The sequence below is a fragment of the Mustela lutreola genome, chromosome 4 (genome assembly GCF_030435805.1).
Source record: "Mustela lutreola isolate mMusLut2 chromosome 4, mMusLut2.pri, whole genome shotgun sequence".
NCBI classification, from domain to species: Eukaryota; Metazoa; Chordata; class Mammalia; order Carnivora; family Mustelidae; genus Mustela; species Mustela lutreola.
This window is the reverse complement of record NC_081293.1, coordinates 18,715,755-18,733,747: the sequence shown is the minus strand read 5'-3', so window position 1 is coordinate 18,733,747 and position 17,993 is coordinate 18,715,755. Positions and strand designations below refer to the sequence as shown.

At 50.6% G+C, this 17,993-nt stretch overlaps 1 non-coding gene across 1 annotated transcript; it reads left to right on the top strand.

The window, feature by feature from the left end:
• Window positions 1-4,826: 4,826 nt before the first annotated feature.
• On the top strand, window positions 4,827-4,936 carry LOC131830937 (U6 spliceosomal RNA). Its single transcript, XR_009353469.1, has one exon. It is a non-coding gene; the product is annotated as a U6 spliceosomal RNA (small nuclear RNA).
• Window positions 4,937-17,993: the final 13,057 nt, after the last annotated feature.

The window sequence follows — 17,993 nt, the reverse complement described above, 5'->3', positions numbered from 1 at the left end:
GTACTTACTAGAATGTGGATCCCTGATAGGGAACTATAGTGATTAATAATTGCCTTAGGGTGAAGTTGAAAATAAATTAATATGCACATATGCATTTACATCATATTGTTTCTACTTAAGTATTTTAAAGTAAATAATATATCTCATAATAGGGACGTATTTCAATCTGAAGGGATTGCAGGAAGGGAAAGCAACTTGCCCAGGGTCACATGGCCACTAAGTGGGGTGTCAGGATTGGAAGCAAGGTCTCCGCCAGCGCAAAGCTTAGACCTCTGCCTGAGTCTCCATTGTTTCTGGTCATGGGGCTACTTGGGGGTTGGCCCCAACCCTACCCATAGTAGGATTGGGAGAGTCCCAGGCTGCCAGGGACTGGGTAGGTGTTCTGTCTTGTTCTGGGACTCAGTATTAGGAGCCCAGTTGCTTGCCGCTCTTGGCCAAATTCCCCCACAACAGCTTTCTCAGTCATGAAGGTGGTATTTTGGTCCCCCTCCTTCTCATTCCTCTGTCACCATTTGTTAGGATCTGGCAGGGAAGAGGGGGATGCAGGGTGGTGTGTGTGACTCTGTGAGGGGGTGTACTGCGGCTGTCCCAGAAGCCCCTCAGGGTGGGGAAGCCATTTTGGAGGATAATTTACTACTGAGTGAGAGAAAACGGGGGATTTGGAGTAGTTTGTCAGATAAAATATAGGATGACCAGTTAAATTTAGGTTTCACATAAGCAATGGATATTTATATATATATTTTAGTGTGAGTCCCAAATACGGCATACAACGCTTATACTGGAAAAATTACTTCTAGTTTACCTGAAGTTTCAGTTAACTGGTGCCCTGTATTTTTATTTGTTAACCTTAGTTTCCTTCAGCAACCCTAAGCTCTGGGTAGTTCTCAAGCAGCATGTGGGGAGAAGAGAGAAAATGGGGTCTCTAAATCTCTTAGAAGGCCCACAGCTAACAAAACCCCGAGAGGATAGATGGGCTTGGGCAGTAAGGGGGTTTTCTATTGGTCATGAGTCCAGATGCAGGGAGTCCCATGAGCTCCAGCTCTGCCTGCTCTGAGGTTCTCTCAGCTTGGCCTTCATGTTGGTGCTCCTCATGGTCACAAGATGGTTGCACTATCTCCAGGTGCCACATCCATATAGTTGCATCTGGCGCCCATTGCTTCCCTGTGAGGAACTTTTGACCAGCGCCCCTCCAGCAGGCTTGTATCTCGTTGGCCAGAATCACACATCTGTGACCAAGGGACCACCATGATTGGCTGAAGCCAATCAGACCCGCCTCTTGGGGCTTGGCCTCTTCAGAAGCCTTGCTACAGAGAAGGGAGTGGGTACCCAGGCTACTTGGGGTTCTCCAGGGTCGGAGATCTCCCTCTGCTCTATGGGTGGGGGACAACGTGGCCTGAGAGCAGCTTCCAGGGTCTTCTCCTTGGACCCCTGACCACTGACCTCTGCAGGTGTGTTTCTTCCCAGTCAGTGTTTCTCCCATTGTCCCTGGGAGTGCTAATTTCAGATCCCAGGTGGGAGACCTTCTCCTGTCCCTCTGCTTCAGGTGTTCCTCCCTGCTTTTCTGTGACCCCACCTCAATGGATATGACCCACGTTCTCTTGTGGTCTTTGTCCTCGGCCCCTGGGCACTTCCTTATTGGTCTGTAAGCCTCTCTCTGAAGGACAAGCCGCTGGTCCTGCGTCCCCACGGAAGCCCCTGTGAGAGGTAGCTAGATCCCCGTGGCCCTTTGCCTTAGTCAATGGGCATTGGGGCAGCCATCCCCCTCCCCGCTCCCTCCGCAGATGGAATGCCTCATTTTCCCCTCTAAGGGGCACAGAGGCTGGCACCCAACAGATGCCCCACTGTTCACTGAGTTATCAGGATAGGCTCACCTCCAGAGCCTCGGCTGCCTGGGGGTGAGCATCCAAGGCCACAGCCTCCCTGTCGGCCTGTCTCTGGTTGTCCCGCTCTCAGGGGAGGCTGCTGGTGCCAGATGTGGGTCCAACTCCCTTCTAGATTTAGAGTAAGAAGCCCCTGTGGAGGAGGGGCGGGGAGGATATCTGGCAGAGAGAAGCTAGACTGTTCCGGCTAAAGCTGCTTGGGCCTGGTAGAGATGGGAGCAAGGCCTCCTGGGTGGGGGGTCCTACCTCTCCCTCCTCATTCCTGCCCACCCCCTGCCTTTCTGCTGAAGGAACTATGACTTTGAAGCACCTCCACAGCATGAGCCTTGGCTCTTTGAACTCTGCAGAGCTCTTGTCTCCCTTGGTAGACCTTAGACGGGGAGACCCCCATCTCCTTGACCTTGGCTCCTGCTGACAGGTGAGGTGAGGGGGTGCTGGGAGACAGCTGCGTCCACCCCAGAGCCCACATGCAGATGGACCTGGGAGCTGGCGAGTATGCCTGATGGACCCCAATTCTACTCAGTTTGATGAGTGTTGTCAGATTTGGGACCACACTTGGGGGCAGGGGTGTCTCTAATGAGATCTAACTCCCACATTTATTCAGTACTGAAAACCAAGAGCAGACTAAGTGTTTTATGGGCTTTAATCTCTTTTAACCTCATGATAGCCCTGTGAGGCAGGCACTGTTTTTATTCTCATCTCCCTTTTACAGATAGAGAAATGGAGAGTCTAAGAGAGGCAGTTACCCCACAATACACAGGTAGTGAGTGACAGGCCCAGGATTTGAGGTCAGGTCTGTCTGCTTGACTGTCACATCTGTCTTGTTCTTGATGACCTCACTGTTCCTGCAGGAAGAACAAATATACTCTCCATTCTCAGGGGCTTGGAGGACAAAGCAGGCTGGTTCTTCCAATGTAGAGGCAAAGAGTACCCTGCCCCCGCCCGCCGATGGTCCAACCACCTAACTTAATAGCTAGGCCCGGGTACTCTCATCCAAGCCTGGGTCTTCCCTCTTTATTCTGTTTCTCTTCTAGGCTCTCTTCTCTTGCAAGGGGAAGGTGATGGGGGGCATGGAAGAGCACACAAATCTAGGTGTGTTTGGGGAAGCAGTGGTTTCCCTTGTCCTTCTAGCTCCTGGGGAGCCTCTGCTCAGGTTGGAAGGAACTCTCAGACACAGGCAAGAAGCAAGGAGCACCCGACTGCTGGGTCCTGGGGGCATGGCTAGAATGTATGGGGTGATGTCAACATATTGCACAGCTGGTGACTGGATGTTGGGAAGACCCAGGCCCCTGTTGAGCCAGGTTTTAAGTTTGGGTCCCTAGACTGTGGAGCAATCCAGTGGGTCATGGGGTAGGGTCTGGGGTAGAGGGTATGGGGAGAACTGTCTCCATGGGTGTGCCAAGTGTTTGATATATGACCCCGCAGGGTGGTTGTCGGAATGTTCTGGCACCATGGCAGCTCGGGTCTGGGAGGCTGCAGGAGGACAGGCTAGTGTTTTCATGGGAGCAAGGCTGTTTGGACACAGCTGCTTCTCTGGCCCTCACATGAACGGATTCTTTTTCCCATCTGGCTCCCAAAGGGCCGGGTAATGGAATTGGAGAAATCTGAATGAATTGCTTGATGCATCATGACTAAGCTTGCAGGTTGCCAAGTATCCCCCAGGAGAGGTCCTTGGACAACAGGTCTGGAGCGCCAGGACTGCAGGGTGGAGACCATCCCCAGGGGGAGCCAGCAATATAAGCTGCTCTGAGTTCTAGAAGGGCTTGGAGGGTTGGGGGAATTGTCACGTGCATTTGTGGCACCAATATCTTGTCTCCGACTGTCTTGCTGGTTGGGCTGTCTTCCGGATAGGGGACAGATGACTCGGTCCTCACAGCATGCTTCACATTTGGATAACTTCGATGGCTCCCAGGTCCTATTACTGATTGCATCTTGACTTCCTCAGAAGTTTAACCTAGTAGAGCTTTGTAGGGTCATTCTCGTTTTGTTTTCATGGATACTCTAGTTCAAGGATGTTCAGTGCCTCCACTCTCCTGCCTCCTCCCGACATCCATTCTTCTCTAGGGTGAATGTTCTCAATTTTATTAACTGTTCTTCCTGTGGTTTTTATGTCTAGGTCCTTTTACCAAGCTAATCAATGGATATAAGATTTATTTATCTTACCTGACATGGATTCTTTTAAAATCTTCTACGCATATTAATGTAGTAGCCAAGAGCATTTATTGAGATTGAACTGTTTGCCCCAATACATCCTGTTTATTTTCTCTTTAATTTCACAAAGACCTCCTGAAGTTCATACTGTTGGTTCCCCTCCCCCCACCCCCAACCCACCTTTATAGATGAGATTCAAGCAGGGTAAGTACTTCCCTTGTTCAAATTTAACACAGCGTGTGAGGGGGTGGATCTGGGACTGGACCTGGAAGTCTAGCTCCGGGCCTGTGCTCCTGACCCTAGGTGTGGCCCACAGACCTGCAGGCAGTCAGTCGCTCAGGCCTCATGGGAAATGCTGAATGTCAAGATCCTGGGATCCCTGAGTGACTGACTTGCACATTCAAATTGGAGATGCTCTGGTCTAGCCTCCCTGAAAGGAAACGGTCCCGTGACTTCTATGGCTGCTGTCTAGGAGAACAGTCACATCTGGTAGTCTCAGTCCCCCGTCGGCCCTGGTTGACCTTGTCCTCAGGCTCATCTGCGTCCTGCACAGGTCCTTCCCGGAGCAGGTGCCGCTTGTCAGAATGATGGTGTGATGGTTAATTTTGTGTCAACTTGGCTAGGCTATAGGACCCAGGTGTTTGGTGAAACATGATTCTGAGTGTTGCTGTGAAGGTTTTTGATGAGATAAGCACTTGAATCAATAGATATTGAGTAAAGCAGATTAGCTCCTCCCTCCAATGGGATTGGGCTGCATCCTGTCCGCCTAAGGCCTTAATAAAAATGACTGGCCTTGTGCTCGCTTCGGCAGCACATGTACTAAAATTGGAACGATACAGAGAAGATGAGCTTGTTGGCCCCTGCGCAAGGATGACACACAAATTCGTGAAGGGTTCCATAAAAACAACAACAACAACAACAACAAACAAACAGAAACCAAAAAAAACAAAACAAAAAACAGAAAAAAAAAAACCCCAAAACGACTGGCTTCCTCCCGAGTAAAAAAGACCAAAGAAGAGGAATTTCTGCAGAAGTCGGCTTTCTGACTGAGACCACGGGCTCAGCTCTTCCCTGGGCCTCCAGCCCGCCGGCCTTCGCTGCAGAGCTGAGTCTCGCTGGACCCACCAGAGGCATAAAATCAATCAGTCTTCCTGTCTGTCCGTCTCCACACACAGTGTGTTTTCTTGGTTCTGTGTCTTCAGAGAACTCTGACTGACACAGAGAGCCAAGGACCCAGTCAGGTCCTCTGATTATGTTGCTCTCTCTTCCCCAAGCTGAACCCAGAGCCAGGGCCTGCTTTGATAGTGGGTACAACAGGCAGTGTGAGTTGAAGAGTTAGAGAATGTTCCCTGTCCTCCCACAGACTCTCTTACTGATGCCTGAAACACCACTGTGAGCAGCTAGTTTTGGGGGGTCTGTCTAGTCTCTAAACCATCTGGGGAAAAGCCCCCCTAACTTTCCCCCTTTCAGCCACAGTCTCTGGATTCAGTGCCAAGAGGGCGAGTGGCATTAGGTGGCCCTTGGAGACTAGTCCCATCAACCTCCCCGTCTTTGATGCGCAGTGACATGTTCCCAGGGGCGGGTTCCATGTGACTGCTGCTCCTGAGTGCTTCCTACTCAGAAATTCCAGAGCAGCTTCTGGCCAGCTGCCTGGGTTAACCTGATCTCTTCTCTGGTCTTACAAGTGAGCTTGACCTTCACCCTCAGCTCTACCCTCCCACTTCCTCTTTGATTCGGGTGCCTCAGGCAGCAAGCAGCAGGAGGGCACGGAAGTATGAAGTCTTCTTCTCTGGAAGCTTTGGCCCCACTGAGCCTCTGGGCTGCTCAGACACAAGGCCTGAACTAGGTGGTTATGCTTTAACTTTGATGCTCAACTTGACATCTCCTAGCAGGATTGCATCTCCTAACATATCTGAAAAATACCTTTTGGGAGGAGGATTCAGGGTCCTCTCTTTGCTGCTAGATCTCAGGGAACTTCCAGCCATAAACGCTGAGAAGTCCTGCTTTTAAAGCCATGAGCTACCCTGGGCAGATACAGCACGTTCTTTTTCTCATCTGGGGAGCGAGGATTCAGAGTGTGGGGAAGACCTGGCTTTACATTTCAGTAGAGATGGATACAGGCAAAGGGAGATCCTGGCTGTTTGTCCAGGAGATGGTTATTTCGGTAGAAAATAGTGAGATGTTCCTCACCATATAGTTCACTCTGTGTTCCACTTTGTGGAGTGTAGCCAGGGCACAAATCTGGACCCACACATTGGCTGGGTAGTCACACTTCAGCTCCTACACTCGTGCCTTCTGGGTCCATGGTTCTACATCCTCCTGAGCCCCCTCTTTCTTTGGTGACCAACTCAAGGATGCTTCCCCCTTGACTCTGTCTTCTCAATCTGGGAAGATCTGATGTTAGACCAGTGTTCAAGCCAGACTCGTTAAAGAGGGAGAAGGGCCAGGACAGGAGAGAGGCAAATGAGACTATCATGCATCGGGTTGTGCTCCTTGGTTCTCTAAGTTGGTATGTTTTCATCAGATTTGGAATTTTTTTCCTATTCTTTCTTTCTTTCTTTCTTTCTTTCTTTTTTTTTTTTTGAAGATTTTAATATTTTATTGTATTTATTTGACAGAGAGACAGAGATCACAGGCCAGTAGAGAGGCAGGCAGAGAGAGAGAGAGGGGGAATTAGAGAGCCTGACATGGGGCTCAATCCCAGGACCCTGAGATCATGACCTGAGCCAAAAGCAGAGGCTTAACCCACTGAGCCACCCAGGTATCCCTTTCCTGTTATTTCTTAACTTTTTTTTTTTTTTTTTTTTTTTTTACCGTATCTCATTATTTTCTCTTTTAGCACTGAAATTACAGATATGTGAAGCCATATGATTTTGCCCTATTGATCTTTGAAGCTCTACTTTTCCTTGATCTCTTGTCTCTTTATTCTTCAGATTAATAATTTCTGTATGTCTGTCTTTTTGTTTACTGACTCTTCTGCTATCTCAAGTTAAGCGTATCTAGTGAAACTTTCATTTCAGCAGTGATAATTTTCTTTTTTTTAAGGTTTTACTTATTTATTTGAGATAGAGCGAGAGCCAGTGGCAGAGCATGAGTTGGGGGGGAGGGGCAGAGGGAGAGGGAGAAGCAGACTCCCTGCTGAGCATGGAGCCTGATGCAGGGAGGACCCTGGGATTATGACCTGAGCCAAAGGCAGACGATTAACTAACTGAGCCACCTAAGCACCCTTCAGCAGTGCTAATTTTCAGTTGTATAATTTGTATTTGATTCTTTATTTATTTATTTATTTTATTTTATTTTATTTATTTATTTGACAGAGAGAGATCACAAAGCAGGCAGAGAGGCAGGCAGAGAGGAGGAAGCAGGCTCCCTGCTGAGCAGAGAGCCCGATGCGGGCCTCGATCCCAGGACCCTGAGATCATGACCTGAGCCGAAGGCAGCGGCTTAACCCACTGAGCCACCCAGGCGCCCGATTCTTTATTTAAATACTTTTTATTTTTCTTCCTTATGAGATTCCCCATCTGTGCATTTATTAAGGCAATATTTTCCTTTAAGTCCTTGAATGCTGGTGTTTCATCTGGGTGCATGGCATGTTAACAAGGAATCTGAGAGCTCTTCGCCCTCTGACTGGGTCAGAGCTCTAGTGTCCCCCAGCACTCTTCAGCTCATATGTCTCTTCAGCCTTTGAACCTGCAGCAGTCACTGTCTGGTCAGGACTAGATAGTCTCATCCCGCATGTGTGCACCCTGTCCTGCAGATGTCAGCGTCTTCTGCTGTCTTGGAGTCTAGTCTCTGCTGCTTAAGCTTACTGAAACTGACGTGCTCTGTTTAGATTCAAGTTCATGGCATCAAAATTGGGAAATCGTCGCTCGAAAGAGAGTAGGGGTATTTACAGGCTCTTATCTTGTTTCTTCTGACTTGCCCCCTAAGATAGTTTGGGTGTCATTCCCTGTCTCCTAGCTTGGCTGTTGGGGTGAATGGGATCTACGGCCTTGTTGGTTCTCATACTGGATGGTAGCCGCTTCCCAGTCCGGCCGATCGGTCACAGGATAGGTGCTGTCTATTGGGATAGGTGATGTTTATTGAGCACTGCGTTCCAGGCACTGCGACAAATGCTACACATGCATTTCTCACTCTCACATCTGTTCCTTGAGGAAGTTGTTCATATAATCCTCACTCTAAGGAAAGGGATGGGAGGTTAGAGGGTGGAACGAGTATGGCTGCAGAGCTGGGAAATGGCACAGTTGAGACCTGAATTCAGGACGCTTTTCTCTCATCCCATGCTGGATGCTTCTACATTAGTTGCTCTGTTTCTACACACCTCCCCTGAGCCAAATCTCGTTGTTCCTCACTGGCCATTGCAGCCACATAAAGCACAAAACCCAGGTCACAGGAAACCAGTTTCCTCTGCTGCAGACTGTTCACCTTTCTGTCAACGAACAGCATCGTATTGACGTTAATCTCGGTCTCAATCACCTTCCCCTATGTCCCTGCCCTCCCCCATCTACTCTCTCTCTTCCTCACCTTGGCAACCTTCCATCAAGTAGTTTCCTAACCAGCTCTGCACCGTACTGTCCCAGGGATCCTGCGAGAATACATGGGAACAATTTGTAAAATAAAGGGGACTTAGAGACACTTAGTCAAATCATCCTCCATCATTCAGAGGGAAAGACTGAAACCCAGAAGGGGCGGGGCCTTACCAAAGGCCCGTGGTCACTTGTCCCACTTGCCAGGACTGGAGCTTCCCTCCTCTGGGATTTCCAGGCCTATCTGTTGAACTTTAGGAAGCAGATGTCACAGTTAGGCTAGTCATGAGGGGGAATTCAATGAGGGGACTGTTTATAAAGCAATGGGCGGGGTTCAGGGGGTACCGACAAGGATGATGAAGGACCCCAGGGTCAGTAACAGCAGAATGCCATTTCCACCTGCCTCTGAAGGGCTCAAGGGAAGGATGGAACCAGTTATGGAACCTGGAGAGAGCAATAGTGCAGGAGAGGAGCACCCAACAGAAGCCGTGGACTTGCATAAGGGAGTAGAGCCACTAGCCGAACCACAGTCCATCAGGGAGGTTTTTTGGGGGAAATAAATACCCTGTCCTCTCCTTCCAACTTTTGATCATCTGTTAGTGCCTCCCATTGACTGAAACCATCTGGAAGCCAGCTACCAGGAAACCTTGTTGATGCAGTTCATGGAGTTCAGCCTCCCATGACACAGAATACAGCAGAAAAAAGTGGAGGAAGGACTTGGATGGGCAAATGAAGAGTAGCCAGCATATCATACTAATAATGCTTGTGCCCCCTCTGCACCAGAAGACAGAGTGTCTCTACTCTTCAGAAGCTCATATGTTCAGATAGAGGGGCAGATGTCCACTGGTAACCAAAGCCCAAGACTGAAATGCCGGTATGGTGCAGGGAAGGTGGGTCACCAGGCTGGATGTGCGTCTGCCCCAGGAACGCTGGTGGAGTTCTCTGGAAGCTACCTCCTTAGGTCAGGCTGGTTGCTCTCTGCACCTGTGGGCAGAGAAAAAGGATTCTCTCCTCTCAGTTGAATTAAGCAAGCATTTATTGGGTGCATGCCCTTTGTCAGGTGTTGGCCCTCTAAAGATGTATAGGCTTATCTCTGCCTTTGAGAAATTCAGAAATGGGTGAGGCGAACAAGGCAGGTAGGTGACCCACGCCACATCACTTCCCTGCACCGGGGGGGGGGGAGCGGTGGGGAGGGAAACTTCCTTCCCCATCCACTAGTTGACAAGGTGAGACATCCCCGGTGGTACTGTGTGCCCTGCCTTGGCATGGCTTTGATAAAGGAATGTTCGAGAGCTCAGCCTTCTGCCAGTTCTCTTGCTTCATAATCCAAAGGAGAATTTTGACATGTGGTTCTTCTGTGAATGATCATGTTCTGGGACCTTGCCAGCATAGACACTTTCCAGTTTGTTCTGCCTGTGTTGTCCAGCAGAAGCTCACAAGGCTCAGACACCTTCGTCTCTGAGAGTGTCAGGGGGGTGCCCGAGCCACAGAGGAGATCCCCAAGTGTGGCTCTTGACCAGGCTCTTTATTAAACATTATCCAGATGCCATCTTACTAAAGCCTTCTGAAGTAGGTACTAGGAGGAAAGTGAATCTTGAAGGCTTCGGGGACTTGTCCAAGGTCACACAGCTATACATGGAGAGCCAGAATTCCACTCATCCCTGTCTGCCTGTGAAACCTTAGTTGGGTGTGCAGGGGCTGAAAGTGGTCTTGGCCCTCCGATCTGCCTCATTCACTGCTTAGTGGGATCTAAACCTTTTGTCTGCACATCTCATAGACTCACTGACTTTTGCTGCTGCTCCCAAGAGACTGTTTTGTTGTATGGAATGTGTGGGAAGCCAGAGCAGACCTCTGGAGGGCAACCCAACTCCAACCAGCCCCCCGAGAAGCAAATAAAGGGGAGCCTGGAGACCAAGAACATGATTATAACACCCGGCTGCCCAAGCTCCCCTCTGCTCTCCCCACAAGCCAAGAGAGGGAATCAGAGGGTAAGCAGAGTTGATACCAGACAGGGTGGGGGAGAAGATCCTTATCTTGCAAAGCACTGATGCTCTCCCTTGAAACACAACCTTGTCGTTCTTTGCTTTTTTTATTTTATTTTATTTTATTTTTTTCATTTAACAGAGATTACAAGTAGACAGAGAGGCTGAGCAGAGAGCCCGACTCGGGGCTCCATCCCAGGACCCTGGGATCATGACCTGAGCCAAAGGCAGAGGCTTTAACCCAAAGAGCCACCCAGGCGCCCCTCGTTCTTTGCTTTTGGTCTGGCCTGCTTTCGTAGGAAACAGGACATATCAGTCAATCTTCTGGTTCACATCCTTCTCTGTTGGGTGTGGTGCTCCCTGGGAGTGACCCAAGTCTGTTGACCAGGGAGCCACTTAGCCCCTCGTAATACGTGAGGACTCCACTCTCCCTCTTACGTTTCACCTGGTCTTTACAACAAGCTGATGTGGAAGGAATTCATCATCCCCCGCTTAGTGATAAGGAAACCAAGGCTGAGCTATGGCAAGTCACTGATTCAAAATCCCCAGCCTTACTGAGTCCCGTGGTTTATTTCACAAACATCCCCTGAGTGCAGCTCCAGGTCCTGCGTTAGGGCACCGGGAGGCCGAGATGAGCAAGCCGTGGGCCCATCCCTGTTCTCCAGGAGGCCTGGGTCAAGAGGGCGATGTTGGCACGCTTCCCAGTCCACTACCTCTGTCTTAAGTCAAACGGTTTCCCGAGTACCAGCTGTGGGAGATGAGGAGCAGCAACGGGATGACGTCATTCTTGCTCTTTGCTGGCTCGTAGTTTCCTGAGAGAGGAGAATTACGTGTGAAATAGTGACTGTGCGATGAGGCCGATTCACTGCAGCTTAAAAAATTTAAGAAGAGGTCAGCGGCTCCATCGTGTGCGTGGTCCCTAGAGCTGTCAGAAAGAAGGTGGGATTTAAGCTGTTTTCTGAAGGAAGAATGGCCCTCTGCCGAGAGGACCATTCTTCAGGTACAGAGGACATTACATAGCATTTTAAGGAAGGAATATCATAACATCTTGGAAGTAGGAATGCAGGAGACTTGTTCTGGAGTCAGGGAGGCCTGCCAGGTACAGCTGAGGACAGGAGAAGAGGGCAGCATGGGTCTTTGTACAAGAGCAAAGGGAGATGTGTTGAGTTCTAGAAGGAAGCCCTCAAGCTGGGTCCTGCTGCGGGGAGAGAGAAGACTGGACTGGCAGCGTTTTAGCGGAGGGTCTTGTTGTCTAGGCTCCTAGACTTACCACGAGGACCATCTGTCCTGTAGGCCCTGGACTGAGCTGTCTTGTCCTGAGGTTCTAGCTGACTCCACTTTTGGCCTTCAGGTTCTCGCCAGCTCCCCTTGTAACGGGGGAAGGATTCCCAGGACTGAGGTCAGGCGGCATGAGCCGTAGCCAGGGCTTCCGTGATCTGGCCCCTGCTGAGCTCCCTGACTCTTTGTCCCACTTCAACTTCTACCGCTGCCCACTTCACTCACGAAGACTGCCCCGCACTGGCCTTCTGTCCGTCCACCCAGCAGACTGATCTCTTCCAGAAACATGGCCTTTGCACTTGTGGCTTCCTCTACCCGGAATGCATTTCTTGTACCCGGCCACACGTCTGGCTTCTTCTGGTTCTTCTATTTTGGTTTCAGCTCTTAGCTCACAGAGGGGGCCTTCCCTGACCTCTCCATCTAAAGTAGGTCTCTCCCAACCTTCTGGTTACTCTGTTACAGCTCATTCTTGTTCATTACCTCGATAGTACTTACTACCTGCTGTCATTCCCCCCTTATTGTGTGTTTATCCCCTCTCGAGGATGAGACCCATGAGAGCATGGACCAGTTCTACCTTGTTTCCCTCCCAGAATGTGCCTGATATTGTAGATGCTCAATTAACATTTATTGAACTGTTGGATGAGCCCTCCTCCTCCCTGGTTTCCTTCGAACATGCTCAAAACGTATAAAGGGTGGACTGGGCTTGGGAGGTCTGTGGGCCTCCTGGAATTATGAGCAAGCTTCCATACTGCATGCTCTCCCCTGGGAAGCAGGTGGGGCGTAATCATGAGCGTTCTTCACCACATATTTCTGGATCTCCATCTTCCAGGCAAGGGCAGACCTGCATGTCCTCGGCTCCTTTGAAATGAAGCATTGTGCAGGAACTTGTCTTGGTCTCTGAAAGAGGAGAAGTGCCACAGGTTCCTTCTGAGCAGGTGGTGTTACAGTCAGTGTCAGAGCCGGAACAGGCACTAGTATGTGGACATGCAGGTTCTGTCATCAGGGTCTTTGAATGACGATAGGGAGCACAGCCCACCCTGAGCCAAGTTGGACGTGTAGCAGGAGCATGGAATACGCTTTGGTTGAGTTACGCCATGGAGATTTGGGACTTTTCATTATCACAACACAGTCTAGCTCATGGCTGCTCAAGAACCTTTAGTTTTCATGAGGGTCTCAGAAGGACCCGTTGGCCAAACAAGGTCAAGAGCCATTGGCTCGGGGGTGAGCTAGAAAGATGTGGAAGTACAGGGAAGGCGAAACTCCTATTGCTTATACCGCCCGTTATATGCCAGACGCTCTGCTGGGCACTTCACAGATGTGATGAGGTTTAGTCTCTAACTTGGAAGGTAGCTAGTGTGAGCCCCATTTTACAGATGAAATGGAGGATGCAGGAGGTTAGGGCATTGCCGCTCTAAGCGTGGTCTGCAGACCAGGAGCTTGAGCATCACCCGAGAGCTTGCTAAAAATGCAGGATTTCAGGCCCTTGCCTTATCCTGATATACTAAAACCTGTGTCTCCAGTTGATTCATGTGTGCATTAAAGCTCAGGACCCACAGATCTGGGCAACTTGCTTGACATTAGCTAGCTTATGGAAGATACGAATAAGGGACCTAGGCAGTCATCGTTGAGGAGACGGGGTGGTTCTTCCCCCAACCCCCGACACGAGGAGGTGGGGACAGGGACATAGGGCACTTAGGTCAGGGACCTGGGTCTCTCCCCCAGCCTGCATTCACTGGCTTCACATCTTCAACCACAGCTGTTTCTTCCTCAGGAAACCTAGAATGTGTGTGAGGGCTTGTGTGTGTGTTCCTTCCAGCTCAGTGGACCACTGAGTGAACACCGGTGGTGGGCTGGGGTGAGGTCCCACACAGTATCCGTGGTGGGGAAGCCTCACTTCCAATACATGATCTGTGACCCGGGAGCTGGAACAATTCTTTGATAGGGGCAGCCCCATGTCCTGGTGCCTCTGTGAAATGGCAGTGTTGGGCCCCCTTGGCTTTGAGCTTGGTGCCTGCCTTGACCATGAAATGGTCTGACTCCCAGGTGCTGAACCTTCCAGAAGGGCTCATTCAGTGCCTGGGTCTGCCAATGGCCTAAACACAATCTTGGTTGCCTGGCTTTCCTGGCCCTGTCTTCAGGGGTTGGGTGATGCTGCTCTGTTGTCACGTTCTAGATGAGGAAGTGAGCCAGGGACCTGGGCCAGGAGGAAGACTGCAGCTCCCCGGGTCCATGACCAGGGAGGGGCATCTGCGAACAGCAGATTCCTTCAGCCAGTGGCCTCTGGCACCGTTCTCTGTGGGGGACATTTATCTTCACGGAGCCACAGTGGAGTTGGTGAGGAAATCAGAGCTCTTGGGGCGGAGCAGCAAACTTTGGCTTCTCCCCTTTGGAATTACTAGATTGCTCTCAGCTCGTCTCTCTCCAGATAGCTAGATTTTCTGTAATCATAATAAAAAAAAACTGCAATTTCCTCCCCCTTGGTTAAGATCTGGTTATCCATTCAGCTAAGTGAGAAATTTTATATCACAGGGAGATCGATTAATTCAACAAGTATATATCGGGTACCCGCTGAGTACCAGGCCCTGAGAATACGAAGAATAACAAAGCACTTCTGATTTGCTTAGGCGCTGGAGTCATTCCGACACACAGAAGCAAACAATAGCGCCTTGTCTTCCATCGCTCACAGTCTGGGCAGGTGTTGCTCCGCTCGTGCATGAAGAACATTCCCTACGCCCCCGTGGAGTCAGGTGGCCGTGCAGGCCAGTGGCTTAGAGCACTGGTCGAGGCTGAGGCTCAGACCCGGGTTCTGGTTCCCTCAGAGCGGTACCTGTTGGATCCAGAGAGTGGCGGTACCCAGTGGGCGGGCGAAGGAGAGCCCTGCATCGACCGAGTCCTTGTTAGAAGTTGATTGTGGGACTGAGGCAGGACAGTGCCTGGAAGCTGGCATCAGCTCATGCTCAGGGGATGTTGGTGTGGGGGGAGAAGGGACATTACCACTGGAGAATCTCATTTCTGAGCTGGGGACCGCATTGCTCAAGGTCTTGGAGGGGGGCAGGGCTGGCTCCAGCTCTCAGGCCTCTTGTCTCTTCCTGTGCTGACTGGGCACTTGCCCCATTTTTCCAAGCAGGGCTCTTTTTTTGTTGTTCTGATATGGAAATGCGGCTGCAGAGGGGCTGAATGTAGCATAGAGGCTCACACAGGAGGGCCGCCAACTCCCTTCCCATAGATAAATGGAGTCTGGACCTCCATTTGGCAATCGACAGAAAAACAAATTAAAACAGAGCAGCTCTCATCTCCTTTCCCCCTCATCTCACTCTGACAGATTTATTTTGGAAAGCGACAGGAGGCTAATGGAATCACTTAATTTCCCTGATAATAAATTACCCCCAAGTGCAATAATTAAACGTTTCACAACAAACAGTTTTCCTTCTGCAGCGTCTCCCTCTTCGGCTTCTTCCGCTCCCACACCTTCCTCCTTCCCCTTCTCCCTCCTGGCCCCTGACCTGCCCTGAGCTGCCCGGGCCTCACTGGTGAATCATTTTTCATTTCTGGGCTTTGGGATCCTGACCAGGTAACAGAGATTGCAGGAGGGCCCTACAGGATTGTGGGAAAGAAGAGAAAATGCGCTGAGGGCATCAGCCAGATCAGGGATTGAATCCTGGCTCTGCCACTTCCCGGCTGTGTGACCTGCGGAAGTATCTCCATCTCCGTTGGCTCGGGTTGCCTCCTTTGCAGATGGGGATGATTCGGCGCAGCCTGCAGGGAATGCATGAGGCTTGGGGCCCTGCCTGGCACACAGTAGGCCTTCAGCAAATACAATGGCTTCATTGTTATTAAATTAATATTGTGAATCTAATTATTTCTAACATGTATTGCCCTGAACTGCTGAGAGAGAGAGAGAGAGAGAGAGAGAAAGAGAGAGACAGAGAGGGAGAAGGAAAAGGCGTGAGCTGAGGTGGTATCTCAGACCATCACAGGGCTGGAGAGAGTGAATGTGACTTTACCAAATGGTGCTCAAACCCTTATATAATAACCATGTGCTCCACTGCCAACGGACTGCACACTTGCCAATCTTTCTAGCCAGATGTCTGGGGCTTTACAGCACTCAGAGAGGGCCAGCTGGAATTTAGAGGCCTGTCTCTATTCCCCGGCGGCTTAGAAACTGGGTGCCCGTCTGGGCGTTCACAGGAGATTTGGAAGCAGCGACGGCCTGTTCCCCCGTGATGCATGATTAATGGACAGTCGACTGTGGCATGCACAGCTGTTGGGTATTTTTGAAGAAATGACTCCTTAAGACTGAGAAAATACTGGCGTTGCTATTACTTGTAGACCATAGGCAAGAGTCAGCGTGGTGTCCCTCGGTCCTGGAGGATGGGAACAGGGTGTCTCATGGTCTTTTCAAAGTCAGCATCCCTGGAAGGCCTTGGAAGACAGCCAGGTTCCTAGGGTTTCCTCCTGTGTCAACCCACATGGGTGTCATGTCCGCTCAGCTGGGATCCAAGATGGACGAGGCTCGAGCCTGACCCTCCAGCGCAGAGCGCGGCGGATGTTCATGACTGTTTCTAAGGACAGAGGCAGGGGAAAGGGCTGTCCCAGGTTGGGGGGCCACGGAGAAGCGTCTACCTCTCCCTGAGGAAATGAGGAGTCTTAACAGAGAGGGGGCAAAAGGTTTGCCATGAGGAGCCAAGGGGAGCTACAGATTTGCTTTCCTGTAAAGTCAGTCCCACCATTTATACAGAAGAGATAACAGTCTGTGTCACCTGAAGGTCACACACGCCCATACACTGTACAGTGCACACGGGCTCCATCATGAGCGGCTGCTGCTGACGCTGTTGAGCGGGGTTAGTCCGTCCGCGGAGGGCTCGGGGGGAGGCAGGCCCTGAGCCCACTGTTCCCTTCCGTCCTCTCCTCCATGCTTCCCACCAAGAGTCCTGACCCCTTCCGGCTAGAATTGCCCTTTGAGGATGGCTTGGCCTGAGCTACCTGGAGGGCCGGCGAGAGGAGGGACAGGTGGCACGGCTCCTCCTCCGCAGGGGGCTCCTGCTCCTGCTTGCCTCCTTCAGAGACACTAAACTATGAGCCCCTTACCCCTGTGGACTGAGAGCCGGTCTGGAGGACTCATTGTGGGAGAGAACAAGGTAGCCTCTGGGGCCTTGTCCCTGCTCATTTGGGAACAAATGTCAGTCTGGTTCAAAAGTAAAGCTTTGAGGGGTGCCTGAGTGGCTCCATCGATTGCATGTCCCACTCTTGATTTCTGCTCAGGTCATGATCTCAGGGTCCTGAGATCGAGCCCCGCATCAGGCTTCATGCTCAGGAGTCTGCTGCTTGAAATTCTGTCTCCCTCTGTCCCCCACGACCCCACACTCGTGCGTGCTCTCTCTCTCTCAAATAAATAACTCTTGGAAAATAAATCCTGAGGGGTGCCTGGGTGGCTCAATCCGTTAAGACTCTTGATTTCAGCTCAGGTCATAATCTCGGGGTTATGAGATCGGGCCCCATGTCTGCTTTAGATTCACTGTCTCCCTTTCCTTTTGCTCCTCCTTCATTTACCCTCTCTTAAGGAAAAAAAAAAAAAAAAAAAAAGTAAAGCTTCAAGTTAAAGGAATTTAGCTGGAAACGTGGGGGGTGATCCAATAACCACAAGCGCTGAGGATAAAGGCTGCTGTTGGCCTGGCCCTGTTCAGGTGACCCATAGGCTTAACTGGGTGGGAAGGCATTGTTACCCGTTTACCAAGCCCTAGGGTTGGGGGTGTGGCTCAGGTGAGTAACCGGAGAGGCTGGTGTGGCTGGAGCTGAGCGTGATTGTGTCATTTAGAAGCAGACTGGCCCTGAGAGAGAGAAGCAGCCCAGAATCTCTTTTTTAAATGAGGGGACCCATGCGTAGAGTATGGGGTGAGCTTGGACAGTTGGTTTTGCTTTTTGTAATTCAAGTGCCTGATTTAAGCTTTGATCGCTGGGGCAGCCATTCAGAGACAGCTCTCTCAGTAACAACCCGGCCAGCCACCCAGTAAAGATCCAGGCTGCCCTTTGCTCCAACCTCAGCGGTTTTTAGAAGTCTTTGGTTGACTTAGAGAATTGACCTGTTGACTACTCCCCTCTCCCTGCCCCCCTTCTTCTTGTGTTTAAATTCTCACCTTTATGTTTTAAATTCACCAATAAAGAGTGAATCTGCAAAA